Source organism: Papio anubis, chromosome 4 (genome assembly GCF_008728515.1).
Source record: "Papio anubis isolate 15944 chromosome 4, Panubis1.0, whole genome shotgun sequence".
Classification (NCBI taxonomy): domain Eukaryota; kingdom Metazoa; phylum Chordata; class Mammalia; order Primates; family Cercopithecidae; genus Papio; species Papio anubis.
Window position 1 is genome coordinate 100557196 of NC_044979.1, and position 16138 is coordinate 100573333.

Consider the following 16138-nt stretch of genomic DNA (forward strand, 5'->3'; position numbering starts at 1 on the left):
AAATTGGAAGTCTAAAATAGGAGGAAAAAAAGAGGTCTTGTGAAATGATAAGCTCTACTTCTATCTGTATGTATAATACATCTATGTATTTATGTGTCATGTATATGATGTTTCACTACTAAAAACATATGAAAGTGCTATAATTAATTGGCTTAAAGAAAAATGGGGCTTTAAATCAAATACTTTATCAGAGAAATAGAGATTTTAAGCCAAATGTCTTTTCAGGTTCATGTGACTTAAGTAAATCTTTAATAAATAAATAAGCTGGTTTTGAAAGTATTCATGAAATAAAGTTAAAATGACTTCAGAATTGTCAACATACGCTATTGTTTAAATTTATTGATAAAGTGATTTCATATTTATCTCTGCTAGATGTCAAAATTTGGCATGAGGGTTATAAAACAATGAAAGGAGTCCAAAGGAAAATTATCTTTGTGTAAAATTTCATAAATAAGGCATTTAATATTGTTTAGTTAATGAAAACAGCTAAATCCTGAGTTATTGGCCAAAAAAAAGAAACAATTTATCTAGCCTTAAGTTTCTTACTTAGGAAAACCCGAAATTCACAGTCTATAAAAATGATTAACTGGGAAATAACTTTCAATGATAACTATCACAGTTTTCAAAAGTAATCTGAGTAAACTATCAAAAAATTAATTAGGTAAATGTAATGGAATAAATGCTTGTAATTAAACTTGTTGTATAATTTAGAATCTAAAATTATATTAAGTTAAATAGTAGATACTCATTAAACATCTGGGTCATTTCCAATCTAAAAAATTAGGCTGGGTGCAGTGGCTCACAGCTGTAATCCCAGCACTCTGGGAGGCAGAGGCGGGTGGATCACAGTCAGGAGATCGAGACCATCCTGGCTAACACGGTAAAACCCCGCCTGTACTAAAAATACAAAAAATTAGCCAGGCATGGTGGCGTGTGCCTGTAGTCCCAGCTACTCAGGAGGCTCAGGAAGAAGGATGGCATGAACCTGGAAGGCAGAGCTTGCAGTAAGCCAAGTTTGTGCCTCTGCACTCCAGCCTGGGTGACAGAGCAAGACTCTGTCTCAAAAAAAAAAAAAAAAAAAATTATAGAAAAGTATTTTTCTAAAAAAAAAATATGTTCTTATTTAAAGGAAAATAATTTTTTATCTAATTCAAAGGCTATTTAAAAGTTACTTATGAAACAAGGTAAAAATAACCACTAAATAAAAGTAATGTAAAGAAAGTTATAAAAGGTATTTCTGGCAAGAAAAGTTAGTTGGAAGATAATTTTATCTGAGAAAGAATCTTGTATAGTAAATTTTTGGCCTAGAATAAAATGACTGGTTGTTTAAGAAAGAGGGATGTTCAGGACAAACCAGAAAGTTCAAGTGTTACTGGTAGACGATCCTGACTATAAGTCATCTGGGTTCTTGGCATTTTGAACAAAGAATTGGACAAAATGCACAAACAAAGCAACGAAAGAATGAAGCAATGAAAGCACAAATTTATTGAAATGAAAGTACACTCCACAGAGTGGGAGCAGGCTCCAGCAAGCAGCTCAAGAGCACTGGTTCCAGAATTTTCTGGGGTTTATATACCCTCTGGAGGTTTCCCATTGGTTACTTGGTTACACCCTATGTAAACGAAGGAGTAGACTATGACCAGTCTGATTGGTTGTGTTAGGGGACCAATCTGAGGTACTTCCCATTTTTTATCTGCAATGCAGTGCAAAGGGAGTAGCCTCTGATCCTTTTGTTACTTGGGTGTGGAGAGGGGGTTTTTCTTTTCATTCAATCCTAGAAACTCAGCACAAATCAGCCTTAGGTTCCCTGTCTCCAGATCCTATTCTCCTGCCTCATTTTCCCCTGAGAGATGTGATCCCCATATATCTTTCTGGGAGGCAGAGGGACCAATGGTGTTTCTTACATAACTACTTCATGCTGACTTGGGGCACAGTCCATACCTATTGGGGATTACAGAACTCTCACCCTGCTCTGTCTAGTGGAGACAAGGTTACTTCTTGATGGCTGGGGTTGACATCATTATCTGAAACTGGCTGGTAGCCCTGCTGCATGATTATAATGGTCTCTAGGCAAGAAGAAATAAATCTGGTTAAAAGATTGAACAAACATGGTCCAAAAACCAAGGCAAGTATAATAATTAATAGTGGACCTGCTAGAGGAAGGAGACATGAACCCCAACTTAGCATTTTGACTAGGAGCCCCATGACTCAGACAGCTGTTGTCATATCTTATGGTCCCAATCGGCTAGTTTTTGGGTGGCATCCCTTAATCATCCTGATTGCTTGACATAAAAACAGCATTCTTCCTCTAGGAAAAAGACATAAGCCACCTTCTTCAGCATTTAGGAGATCCAATCCCCTTCTATTCTGCAAAGCCACCACTGCCAAAGAGTCTATCTGATTTTGTAAGGTGATGACAGTTTTGGGCAGTGTCACTCAAGCTTTCCATAAAATCCTTGGACAAGCATTGGTAATAGGATAGGGAAGTTGCAAGGCTGCTAACTCTCATTCCTACTCCTGCTGTTATTCCTAGCTCTACCAAATGTGGTATGAGTTGGATGGCTCATTTGTGTCTGGTGGTTGCAGTTAAAAGTATAATGAGGGACTGCTTGTTGGAAGCTATATTAATTTCAGGGGCTAAATAAACAACTGTACAGGTTCCAGTCCAATTGGCTGGTAAAACATAAGTAGGAACTGGTCCCACACGGGAAAAAGGGTCCTTGTTTTTCAAGACAAAATTGTTTTCTATGGCGAACGTGTGGGTTAGCTTGTTGTTTCACTTTCTCAAGTGATTAAGGTCCCTGCTAAGGTGGCCAAGGGAAAATGTGAACACAGCTAGTGGGCCTACCTTGACAGTACTTACACTATGTATCCTTTAAAGTGTCCTTAACTGAGGATGGTTTCCATAAAAACTGTACAAGTTTTCTAAATGATGCAGCTTGGGTAACTGCATAGCTTACATGAGCATGTGAGGGTTTAATCTGTAGGGTGTAGTTACATTGGTGACTTTAGGTGTCCCAGGGCCTGACCAAAATTTTGGCTTCTCTTAATACAAAGTGGTGCCTGGAATTTTAGTTCTATGTGCCCCAAATGGGTTTCTGAGGGGTTTCTATATTGGGCCCCAAATGGGTTTCTGAGGGAAGCAGCCCCAGAAAGCTTGCTCTGATAGGACTGGGGAAGGTTTAGTGCTCATTCTGACATTGTAACCCTTGTCGTTTCCATAATTTTGAGGCTATATAAGTCAGCCAGGTTCATTAATTTGAAAGGAGTTTCTCCCTTGTAGTTAGGATGACAGGTCATTTTTTCAAGGGCCCAAGATTGGGCTGGGATCAGGATGGTAGTGTGTTTGGATGATGATGGAGATAAACAAAGCCAACAGTGCTTTGCCAAAGCTGGACTGGTGGTATTTAACAGTCTTTGTGTTGAAGTTTTTAATAAATACCCAGAATACATTAATCACCAGAGGGGTAAAGTGAAACTCTGTTGTAAAATAAAACTGATTCTCAGTATGCAAGGTCTTAGTATACACAGGCTGTGGGTGACCATTATAGCATAAAAAAATACTTATTTGTTATTTTGTTCTATAGATAAAAATTAATTAAAACACTTTACTTAATTATTACAAAGAAGTGATTCAATCCATTTGGAAGAAAGCAATTAAATTGTAAAAATATAAAAATGGCTACTATTATATATATTTATATTACATATATTTATATTATATGTAAAAATATAAAAATGGCTTACAGTAATATACAAGAAGGACACCAAGGAAAGTTGATAGGAATTTACTTATCTTCTGGCTGCCTTTTAAACAGGTACTGCAGGTCTTCCACAGGTTCACAGGTTTAGTGGCTGTTGGGATCTTCAGGTTCCAGGTCTGGGGCTTCAGTTATTGCAGGTTGGACCCTGGAAAGACGTATCCAACTAACTATTCTCAGTACTTTGACTGTAGAAGACATGGCTAGTACCACTGAAAATAGTCCCTTCCATTTGCATTGTAATTGTTCAACAGGTGATCCCTCATTCCATGTTTTAACAAGTATCTTATCTACTGGCCTGATTTTGGGTTGCTGGTTAGTTCCTGTTGTGGGGAGTCTTTGAGTTCTAAACTTCTGTAAAGCCTGCTGAAATTGTCCCAGGTTAATTAGAGATGTTACTAAACTGGCTGTTTCTGGATCAGTAATTAGATCATTATTTTAAAATAGCCAGCTAGGAGCAGTGGTTCATGCATGCAATCCCAGCATTTTGGGAGGCTGAGGCAGGTGAATCACTTGAGGTCAGGAGTTCAAGAGTAGCCTGGCCAACATGATGAAACCCCATCTCTACTAAAAATACAAAAACGAGTCAGGCATGGTGGTGTGTACCTGAAATCCCAGCTATTCAGGAGACTGAGGCAGGAGAATTGCTTGAACCAGGGAGGCAGAGGTTGCAGTGAGCCAAGACTGTGCCATTGCACTCCAGCCTGGGTGACAAGAGCAAAACTCCATCTCAAAAAAAAAGAAAAAGAAAATGGCCTTCTGTATAACATTTCATATGAGCTCATATTAATTATTGCTGTAGGAGAATTATGGGTTCTTAAGAGGACTACAGGCAATAAGCTGACCCAAATTTCTGATGTTTTCTACCATAGCTTAGCTAACACCCATTTTAAGAGTTTGATTAGCCCTTTCTACTTTCCCATGTAAATAACTTTTTATTCTGAGATCCTTAACAGCCCCTTGAGTTCTAAAAGATGGGTCTTTATCACGTTAGAGGCTTTGGGGTAATCCAAACTAGGGGATTTATTTCCTTTAAAACAAGCTTAGACACTTCATGAGCCTTCTCTGTTCTCACAGAGTAAGCTTCAACCCAGCCAGTAAAAGTGTCTATTAGTACTACCAAAAACTCATATCCTTTGCAGACTGGCATATGGGTGAAGTCTAATTGCCAGTCTTCCCCTTTAACTTTAGCCAATATGTTCACATACAGAATCTCTTTTACAATTAATTTTTCATAAGCCTTCCACAACTTGTTCAAACCTTTAGATTGTTCCTATCTCACTTAAAACCTCCTTTCACCCTCTAAACTTAGGCAAGAAATCTACATTTCCATGCTTTTTACCAAAAGTACATTCTCCTTTTCTTACATGAATTATTTTCATAACTTACCCAGACCATCTAAAAAATGCTCGGACTTTCTGAGTTTCCTAAACATCCTTCTTTTTAAACAACCAGTCATTTTACTTTAGGACAAGAATTTATCATACAAGATCTTTTCTCATACAAAGCCACCATCTCTACAACCTTCCCTCACAAAAACATATCTTCATATATATAACTTTCTTCACATCTCTCTCCCCTACTTACTGGTTCCTTACCACCTTGTTTCATAAATAACCCTTTTTTTAAAAAGTCCATAATTTGAATTAACTTTCAGATAACCTCCAAATTACACAAAATCATTCTTTCTCATCAATAACACATCTTTTTTGGGCACATTTTGTGTACAGAATTATATATTAACTATAATTCATATCATTATGTATTAGTCTGTTTTCATGCTGCTGATAAAGACATACTCAAGACTGGGCAATTTACAAAAGAAAGAGGTTTATTGGACTTACATTTCTACATGGCTTGGAAAGCCTCACAATCATGGTGGAAGGCAAAGAAGAGCAAGTCACATCTTATGTGGATGGCAGCAGACAAAAGGAGAGCTTGTGCAGGGCAACTCCCATTTTCAAAACCATTAGATTTCCTGAGACCCATTCACTATCATGAGAACAGCATAATTCAACCACCTCTCACCTACTGGATCCTTCCCCAAACACATGGTAATTATGGGAGCTATAAGAAGAGATTTGGGTGGGGACACAAAGCCAAACCATATCACCTTAGTAAACTTAAATTTTAGTGAAACCTTAGGAAGCAAAAAATCCTGAACTATCAGATATTAGCATTTTATAGATAAAAATAATTCCACAATTTTTTGGAACATATTCCTCCATATCATAACCCTTTCTTAATTGGAAATGACCCAGATATCCAATGAGCATCAAAAATACTTTTAAGATTTTAAATTACACAAAATTTACCTAAACATTAATCCCATTTACATGTACTTAATTCTTTCATTTTTAACAGTTTATCTAGATTACTTCTGAAAACTGAGATATTAAACATCATCATTTAAAGTTAGTTATTTCTTTGTTAACCATTTTTAATAGCCAATGAACATCATGTGTTCACCTAAATAAGAACCTCAAAGTTAAATGCATAGGCATCTTTGCCAATAACCCAGAAGATTTAGCTAACAATATTAAATTAGTCTCATTTGTCAAAGAAGGCACATAAACTAAGACCGTTTTGTTTTGGCTGGGTTCATAGCTTTATAATCTTCTATGCCAAATGCTGACACGTCAACATTTCTAGCAAAGACAAATATGAAACCCAGACAAAAATGTATGCTGACAATTCTGAAGACGTTTCTATTTTCATTTTACCAATAATTTTAAAGCCAGCTTGTTTAGTAAAGATTTACTTAAGTCACATGAACCTGAAAATTGCTTGGACTTATTTATTTAATTTATGAGTGCTCTTTTATTTATAAGCTGATTTGGTTGACACAACATGTAACAAGTGTACATACAAATAAACACATCTAGACATGTAGATACACACACAAACGAAGATCCAATAGCTTTTACCATGGAACTCTGGCCATGAGATAGCAATACAAGCTCACAGGGTTTTACATGGTTACACTGTTTGCCCCAATAGGTAATCCAGTGAAGGCTGTGAACCAAAATTTTCGGTAAAGCAGTTTCTGTGGCAGTTTGATTTTTAAAAGCCAAATCTCCTCAGACTCCAAAGAACACTGGAGCCAAATAGCACCAAAGGACAGCATCACATGCCGACCAGGCCTGACCCTTCTTAGAACAGCAGCACCAAAGCCTGGATACATGCAATGTCATCCCACTTTCCCATTCAACAGCAAACTACAGATTCCAAACAATATTGGGGCCAAATATTATTGCAAAAAAATATCAAATGTTTCCTCCTTAGATTATGAGAGTCAAATTCATTTCAATGGTTGAGGATGCAGCCAAGTGGGAAGTCAGGTGGAATAGATGGAGTGTTTCCTGTAGTGGTCTGCAAGAGAGAGAAAATTCTAAGGAGGGCTTAGTACTAGACCTGAGAACTTCTGCCCAGGGCATTCCGTTTGGAGAGGTTGAGGTCTGGAGTTGGATCCCCTAGGGCATCCCCCTTTGGGGTCCAGTCTAAAAGTGTCAGACATCTCTGACCTTAGGTGGGCACCAGTGTTGCTTTGTATGTTTTCCCTCCAGAGGCAATGGTCTAATATGAGCTTTTCTTTTGTCCCTGGATGAAGGTCTCAGCTTCTAGCATCCTACCAATTTAGATGGACCATATCTTCCTGCATTCCTTGCAAGACTAAGGAGGTTCCCAAACACTGTGGAGTTAACGGTACCAAGGTTGGTGGGGTATTCCCCATGAAGAAATGGTGCAGAGGGTATATAAAAGATTGGGTTTATATTGGGTATCTAAAAGATATATAGAATTTTTATGGGGTTCAGGGCAAGCAAATTGATGCCAAAGCAATGACCACCAAGCTCCCCTAAGTGGAGGTCCAAGATGTAGAATGTATTCTAAAGCTTGTGGGTCCCAAAGGTCCTCAGCCAGTCAATAGATTGAGTAGAAGGGAGGTCAAAACATCTAAGAGATATTATCTTTTGCCCTTACAGGCTAACTCTATGGAATAATTTAGCTTAAGAAAAGAGGGTTTAAGTCGCCTAAAATGTGTGTGAGTTCACCCTGGATGAGCTTCTGCTGCCAATTGCATCACAGGTAGGGATCAGGGACTATAACTCAAAAAGATACAAAAGAGTCCCTCCGCCTTCTGGGCAGGGAAGCTATCCCAGGTTCACTCCTTGGCCTTCAGGTGACACTAGAGAGTGGTCCCGACCAGTTGCCCTCAATTACCAAGAAGCTACTAGGAAACAGCCATTGAAAGACTAAAAAAAGGAAAAGGACTCAGGTCCGTCACCCGAACTGGGCAGTGGTGGTCAGGCACTTTCACACAGAAACCTTTCAGTTTCGCCGGGGAGTGGCCCTGATTAGAAACCTGCATTTGCCTCTGTGCTTAGGCGCTGTCCACCAAGGGTCCCAAGCTAGAAAGGGAAGAAGAGAGAGAGAAAAGAGTTCCCCTGTAGGGAGCAGAGAGGAAAAGTGAAAACAAGAGAAGAAAAATAAATCCCAAACTTTGGGCTTACCTCCTGGCTGGCTCACCAATATATGTTACTGGTGGAGGGTCTTGACTATGAGTCATCCGGGTTCTTGGCATTTTGAACAAGGAATTGGACAAAATGCACAAACCAAGCAACAAAAGAATGAAGCAATGAAGGCACAGATTTATTTAAATGAAAGTACACTCTACAGACTGGGATTGGGCACCAGCAAGGAGCTCAAGAGGCTGGTTACAGAATGTCCCGGAGTTTAAATACCCTCTAGAAGTTTCCCATTGGTTACTTGGTTATACCCTATGTAAATGAAGGAGTGGCCCATGATAAGTCTGATTGGTTGTGGGAGGTGACCAATCAGAGGCTGACGTGAAGTTACAAAGTTACACGTGAACACATGGCTTGCAACCAGTCTGATTGGTTGTGGGAGGGGACCAATCAGGGGTACTTTCCATTTTTCATCTGTGAGGCAGTGTAAAGAGAGTAGCCTCTGATACTTTCAGTTACTTGGGTCTGGAGAGGTGGGGTTTTCCTTTTAATTCAGTTCTAGAAAGTCAGGGCAAATTGGCCTTAGGTTCCCTGCCTCCAGACCCTATTCTCCCACCTCACAAGCATGTCTGTGTGAATCATAAGAGGATTTATGGAAAAAAAAACTTTTACATGATCAAGTTGTCTATAATTAAAGGGAAATTATTTTTAATGGTCTTTCCAGGAACTGGGTTTTGGTGTTTCCTAAAAACCATTTGTATTATAAAGGATCTCAGCACTTTGGGAGGCCAAGGCAGGTGGCTCATATGGTCAGGAGTTCAAGACCAGCCTGGCCAAGATGGTGAAACTCCGTCTCTACTAAAAATACAAAACTTAGCCAGGCATGGTGGCAGGTACCTGTAATCCCAGCTACTCGAGCGGCTGAGGCAGAGAATTGCTTGAACCCAGGAGGTGGAGGTTGCAGTGAGCCGAGATCACGCCACTGCACTCCAGTCTGGGTGACAGAGTGAGACTCCATCACCAAAAAAAAAAAAAAAAAGAATTGGTTAGAACAATGGAATTTTCTTGAAGTACTGCTTCATTCTTAATAAAATTAATAAAAGACATTATAATTTTTAAGCAAATTTCAACTTGTATTGCATCTCACTGTTTGCAGCTTTCTCTCCCTTTTTAAAGTGCCTGAAATAATCACTCTATTCTTCAACTTATTTTCAGCTTCTGTAAGTTTCTTTTTTTTGGGGTTCTGTTGTGGTCTGATGCTAAAAATGTTTTCTCTTAAAGGTCTAAAGGAAATGTTCCCTTCCAACATAATATTCTGTGCTCTTGGCTTTAAATTGTTCTATGAAATTAAAAATTTTCACATATGACCCAGGAAACATTCTTCTTATGTCTAACTGTGTCTGGAATTGGTTCCTTCCTATGGGTTCTTGGTCTCACTGAGTTCAAGAATGAAGCTGTGGACCCTCACGGTGAGTGTTACAGTTCTTAAAGATGGTGTGTCTGGAGTTTGTTCCTTCAGATGTTTAGATGTGTCCACAGTTTCTTCCTTCTGGTTGGTTCGTGGTCTTGCTGACTTCAGGAGTGAAGCCGCAGACCTTCACAGTGAGTGTTACAGCTCTTAAAGGTGGCATGTCTGGAGTTGTTTGTTCCTCTCAGTGGGTTCATGGTCTCACTGACTTCAGGAGTGAAGCCACAGGCCTTCACAGTGAGTGTTACAGCTAATAAAGGTAGTGCAGACCCAAAGAGTGAGCAGAAGCAAGATTTATTGTGAAGAGCAAAAGAACAAAGCTTCCACAGTGTGGAAGGGGACCCTAGTGGGTTGCAACTGCTGGCTCGGGTGGCCAGCTTTTATTCCCTTATTTGGCCCTGCCCATGTCCTGCTGATTGGTCCATTTTACAGAGTGCTGATTGGTCTGTTTTTAGAGTGCTGATTGGTGCGTTCACAAACATTTAGCTAGACACAGAGTGCTGATTGGTGTGTTTTTACAGAGTGCTGATTGGTATGCTTACAAACCTTTAGCTAGACACAGAGGCTGATTAGTGCATTTTTACAGAGTGCTGATTGGTGCATTTCCAAATCTCTTTAGCTAGACACAGAGCACTGATTTGTGTGTTTACAACCCTTTAGCTAGACAGAAAAGTTCTCCAAGTCCCCATCCAACCCAGAAGCCCAGCTGGCTTCATGTCTCATAACTAATTCAAGTATCTCTTTCATTAGTTTTGACTTGCAGTTAATCTAAATGGATTCTCCATAGGGAACAGCAGTCACACTGCAGAAGCTCTTTTCTTTTGCTTTTGGGTAACTGGCCTAACAACGGATTTTACACTTTATATTGAAATAATTCCTATGTCATTATCACTAAGTTTTGGTGTGCTTAGAAAAAACTGAGATTAAAAGAAAAAATATTTTTCATTAAGGTTATTACATCTGTGTAACTTTCTGTATGTGCTTTTAAAGTCCTTGTGCCATCAAGTTACAGGGTTTAGACTCCTGGGTCTAAAAAGGACGCCAAGTCCTGCTAAATCTTAAACCCTGACAGCAGTTAAAGCTTTGTCTTCAGACCCTGTAGAAGATACCAATCAAAATAAACTGTGTTCATGAGAAACAGGGCCAGAAATTAAAACTATTCAACTCCTCAAGACCCAGGAACCATCATGGAAGACATGGATGTGTGACATTGTAAGAGCCAATTTTGAGAGCTAAACTAAGTTTAGTTTCTCTATAAATTAACCATTAATGTCGAAGGCACTGATGCAAGACTAGCATATGGGCCTCTGAGTCAGATTAACAAGGTTTTCTTGGAGCATTAACCCACTCCTTAATAAAAGGTTATAAAAAAGGCTTATGGAAATTACATCTTATGGTCAAGATGATTAAACTATTTAATATTATAGACTGTTTATAAAATTTTGAAAAACAAGTTTAATTGGCCTCATTCTACCTTGATTAAGGTTTATAGTTTGGGAAATGAAGTCTCCTCTCAAAGAATAAGGGTTTTCACCTTAAAAAAAATCTTTGAGTTATCACTTTGTCTAAATGAATGACTTTACAATGACCTGTGATCCTACTTTGTGCTATTAAGTGTTTTAAACTTTTTGTTTGACAAACCTTCCAAAATCAAATTCTAACTTTGGTCCTTATTAATTTTTTGATATTAGTCCCCTGAAGTTCAAAAGAGACATATTTGGTTTATTTGATATAATAAAATCATACAGGAAGTATTATCAAGTAAGAAACAATGTTTAACCTTCTTTGGATTATATTTATGCACATGTGTTATTGGTATGTGTTTGAGAATTGTATGAAATTCCTGTGATTCTGATATGTCTTGGCATATGTTATCAATGGTAATTATGATTATTATGTAATTATGGTAATTATAATTATGTAAAATTGTTGTATGCCACAGAAGTAACCAAACATCCTTGTCAATTGTGTCTTTATAACTGTTCTAAGACTTTTGTCATCCACAGTTGCTTAACTTTTATCCTATTCAAAAGGTGGTTTTATAATCAGATATGGGACTCTGACAGGTGCTCTTGAATGCAGGCTTATAATAACTTTGGAGACTGTGACACTAGAAGAGAGGAAAAACTTCCAAGACTCCATTGGAGAGCTGAAATGTTCATGAATATGAAGCAGAAAAGGAGTTAACTGCCTGGACTGAACTAATAGAAAACTGAAATAATCCTTTTATGACTTTTTGCCTAAAACATTGCTGACCCTTTATTTTTCAGAGCCAGGAAAACTTTTGAGCTATTTATAGTTTAACAGTGGAGTAAAGTACATTCCTGTAAACAAAATTTGGAGCATATTTCTCTCTACCTGATTTCTCCAAAATTTAGAAACCAGTTGTGAGTATTCTTAACTTATGGCAATATAGTTATTTGCATACATGCAATTAGAATCTTCCCTTTGAGAAAGATTCTTTCTCAAGAATGTTCCTTTGTAACAGGGCACAATTGGAGACGCTGGTTATTTTACCAAGGTTTTGACTGGAATGGGATGCTTTCAAATACAAACAGACTCCTTTAAAGAATGAAACTTGACTTTAGAGCCAATAAAAACTCCTTGAGAAAGCTGGTCTCATACCTTGTCTACACAGTCCTGAAACAGGGTGACTTGTAGTGAGCAAAGAATGTCACTTTCTGACAGGCCCAAGAGCCCTAAGTTTTCTTGGGACGTTGAAATGAGGAATTCACTCAACTAATGCAAGTATTTGCAGGCACAGGCCAGGCTTAATGCATTAAAGTTAAATCTGAGTGGAATAAAGTTCCAGCAAAGCCAATTAAAAAAAAGAGGAGCCTATATAGCTAATAATTATTCTTCTGACTTTATGCAAATACTCCAGCCAAGTATAATAAGACTAAAACTTATTTTGCAAATGAATTCCTCCTATGACTTGTCTTTAGTGAAAATGAGACTGGACAGAGGAAAATTATATTTCAACATAAACTATAGTACACCTGTTATTATATTTCAGTCTTGCCTTGCCTAATGTTTTTCAATTTTTATTATTTTCTACAGTTTGGATTGAATTCTAAAATTTTTCCTGGCTATAAGTCTCCAAAATAATGTTTTCAATTTTTTTCTTCTTTCCTTTACTTCCCCCCACCCCATTTTTCCTGATTTGAAATCACTCAAAATTAAGCAGTCTTTCTTAAAGCCCTACAAACTGAAGCTAGACAACATAAATTTCAGAAGAAAATAATAGCAACCTATTTACACACATAAACCACTTTCATACCTACCTACTGACATGGACTTCAGAGTAATATAGCCTATATCGATTTTCCAGGATTCTTCTTCATTTTGTTTGTTTGTTTGTTTGTTGTTGTTTTTCTCCCTTCCTCCCCTATTTTCTCTTCATAGGACATGAGACTTCATAACCTACTAAAAATGAGCTTTCCAAATAACGTGGTACTTGTCCAACTAGGAATAAACTATCCTAGCCATGAGAGATCAGACAAAGCCTGAGACCAGTGACTTGTTTTCTTCTAAAATGCTCTCTCTGAAAGATTTTAAAAAGAAAAGGGGGGAGATGTGAGAGGAAAATAAATCTCAGGACTCCAAAATTACTAAGCCAAAGGGAAAAGTCAGGCTGTGAACTGCAGGCAAACCTGCCTCCCATTTTATTCCTAAACAAGATAGCTACAAAGATTAAAAAGCTATGTACCTCCCTCACAATTTGCCCACAAGAAAATTCCTTGTGGACAAAAGACAGACAGAACTCAAAGTCATCCCTTTGCTCACGTGAGATAAATGCATATCTAATTGCTTCCTTTTCCCTATTGTTTCACTAAGCCAGACTAAGGCATAAGTGACCATTCCTGTAAGTTATGTATTCAGTGAAAGGCTAATTAGAAACTCAAAAGAATGCTGTTGTACCTATGACCTGGGAGCCCCCTCCCTGCTTCATGTTGTCCCATCTTTCCAGATGAAACTGATGTATGTCTTACATATATTGATTGATGTCTCATGTCTCCCTAAAAATGTATAAAACCAAGCTGTGCCCAACCACCTTGGACACATGTTGTCATGTTATCAAGACCTCCTGAAGCTGTCTTGGATGCATCCTTAACCTTAGCAAAATTAACTTTCTAAACTGAGACCTATCTCAGGTATTTTGGGTTCACATAAAGTTTTAGACATGAACTCATTGTAAAAGTAAAGCTTGTTGTTTCTAAGAACTACATCGCGGAGATGAAAAGAGGGGGACTTTCAGGCTGGAAACTATCACATCCACATTCCTTTGCACATCAGCAGCAGAGTCTTTCTTCATACATGGACACAATCCAGGCTCCTCCCTGAGAATTGCCTTGCAGTCAGCAGGAGATGCAGGGTGTTAGGACACTTAGAAATGAGAAGAGTTGGCTGGGCGCGGTGGCTCATGGCTGTAATCCCGGCACATCAGGAAGCTGAGACGGGCGGATCACTGAAGTCAGGAGTTCGAGACCAGCCTGGCCAACAACTGTCTCTATTAAAAAATACAAAAAAATTACCTGGGCATTGTGGTGTGTGCCAGTAATCCCTAGTACAGGAGGCTGAGGCAAGAAAATCGCTTGAACCGCCACTGTACTCCAGCTTGGCAGTCTGGGTGACAGAGTGGGACTCCGTCTCAAAAAAAGAAAAAAAAAGAAAAGAAATGAGAAGAGTTTATTATATAATGCAAGAAGGGAGGGGCAGACCTTGAAGACATAAACTTAATACATTTCAACACCATACATTTGAAAGGGGCCACAGGACTGGCCCAGAAAGCACTCCATATGTATAAAAGGGCTGCAGTTTGTCCGGTGATATAGAACATTAAGAATCTATTTGTTTGTTGAGACTTCAGCTTTCTCTTACTCCAAACATGCTGTGCAGTTTTGCCATGGAGGGCTGATGTCTTCAGTAGTAGATACCCCAAGTCTCTTGATGCCTCTTCTTTATCCCTACCAATTCTCTCTCTTTACTTCCTTCCCCTTCCAATCTTGAGGCCTATATTAGCTCAGGCTGCCATAAGGAAATACCATAGACTGGGTGGCTTATGCAATAGAAATGTACTTATTCACAGTTCTAGAGGCTAGAAATCCAAAATCAGAGTGCCAGCGCGGTCAGGTTCTGGCATGGGCCCTCTTCCTAGCTTGCAGACGGCTGCCTTCTCACTGTATCCTCACATGACAGAAGGAGAGAGCAAACTTCCTGATGTCTTGTAGGAGCACTAAACCCAGCATGCGGGCTCTACTTCGTGATCTCATCTAAACCTAATTATCCTCCAAAAGGCCCCATCTCCAAATACTGATACATCGGGGGTTAGAGCTTCAACATATATATTTTGGGGGGCACAATTAGCCCAAAATATGGCCCAAGTCTATCATTTTGGTCATTCTTTTGCCAGTGGTCTTACTCTCATTCCCTTTTGTCCTCCTGGTGCAACCTTTTAGTCAAACCCCAGCCTGGGATTAGGCCAGTAGTCCCTTTCCATGGGGCAGCTCCCAGCTGTTGAGCACTGCCAGGGAAAAATCAAAACAGATTAAAGACCTGTAGTCACAGAAAATTAGGGTCTTCCCAGATTCATGTACTGATATAAAGAACTATCACTTATACGTGGTCTTAAGTTTAAAAAATGCAAGCAAGATGCATTTCAATAGGCTTAATGCAATGATTTCTGTAGAAATGTAATGTGTTATCTATGTGAAATAGACTTGTGTTTGCTTAGAATTAGTACAATTTGGCCGGTTGTGGTGGCTCACACCTGTAATTCCAGCACTTTGGGAGGCCGAGGCAGGCGGATCACCTGAGGTCGGGAGATCGAGACCAGCCTGACCAACATGGAGAAACCCCGCCTCTACTAAAAATACATGGTATTTTTACAGGCATGGTGGTGGGTGCCTATAATCCCAGCTACTAGCAAGGCTGAGGCAGAAGAATCACTTGAACCTGGAGGGCGAGGTTGTGGTGAGCTGAGATCACACCATTGCACTCCAGCCTGGGCAACAAGAGCAAAACTCCATCTCAAAAAAAAAAAAAAGAAAAGAAAGAGTACAAATTGTGAACCCAGCTGACAAAAGTATTTTTAAATGTAGAGGTAATTTAGGTTGTAAAAATATAAACAACACAAATGCATTCTAAATATTTAAAACCAGAGGCTGGGCACAGTGGCTCACACCTGTAATCCCAGCACTTTGGGAGGCCAATGCTGGGGGATCACTGGAGGCAGGTGTTGGAGACCAGCCTTGGCAACATAGCAAGACCTCTCTCTACAAAAGCCAAAAAAATTAGCCAGGAGTGGTGGCACATGCCTTGAGAGGCTAGGGCAGGAGGATGGCTTGATCTCATGAGTTCAAGGCTTCAGTGAGCCATTATGGCACTAATGCACTCCAGCCTGGGTGACAGAGTGAGAAACTCTCTCTAAAAAATGTGTGTGT

At 39.1% G+C, this 16138-nt stretch overlaps 1 long non-coding RNA gene across 3 annotated transcripts in view; it reads right to left on the reverse strand.

Annotated features, from left to right (window-relative positions):
- Window positions 1-16138, reverse strand: part of LOC108585028 — a 34996-nt gene that overhangs the window by 8227 nt on the left and 10631 nt on the right. Inside the window, exons 2-3 of one of the 3 annotated variants that reach the window (XR_004183241.1) lie at window positions 3748-3909; window positions 1942-2066 (exon numbers count right to left, since the gene is read on the reverse strand). This is a non-coding gene — a long non-coding RNA (uncharacterized LOC108585028). Of the gene's footprint in view, window positions 1-1941; window positions 2067-3747; window positions 4283-16138 lie in introns of those variants that run through there. The other 2 variants (XR_004183242.1, XR_002520981.2) reach the window with 2 other exon arrangements.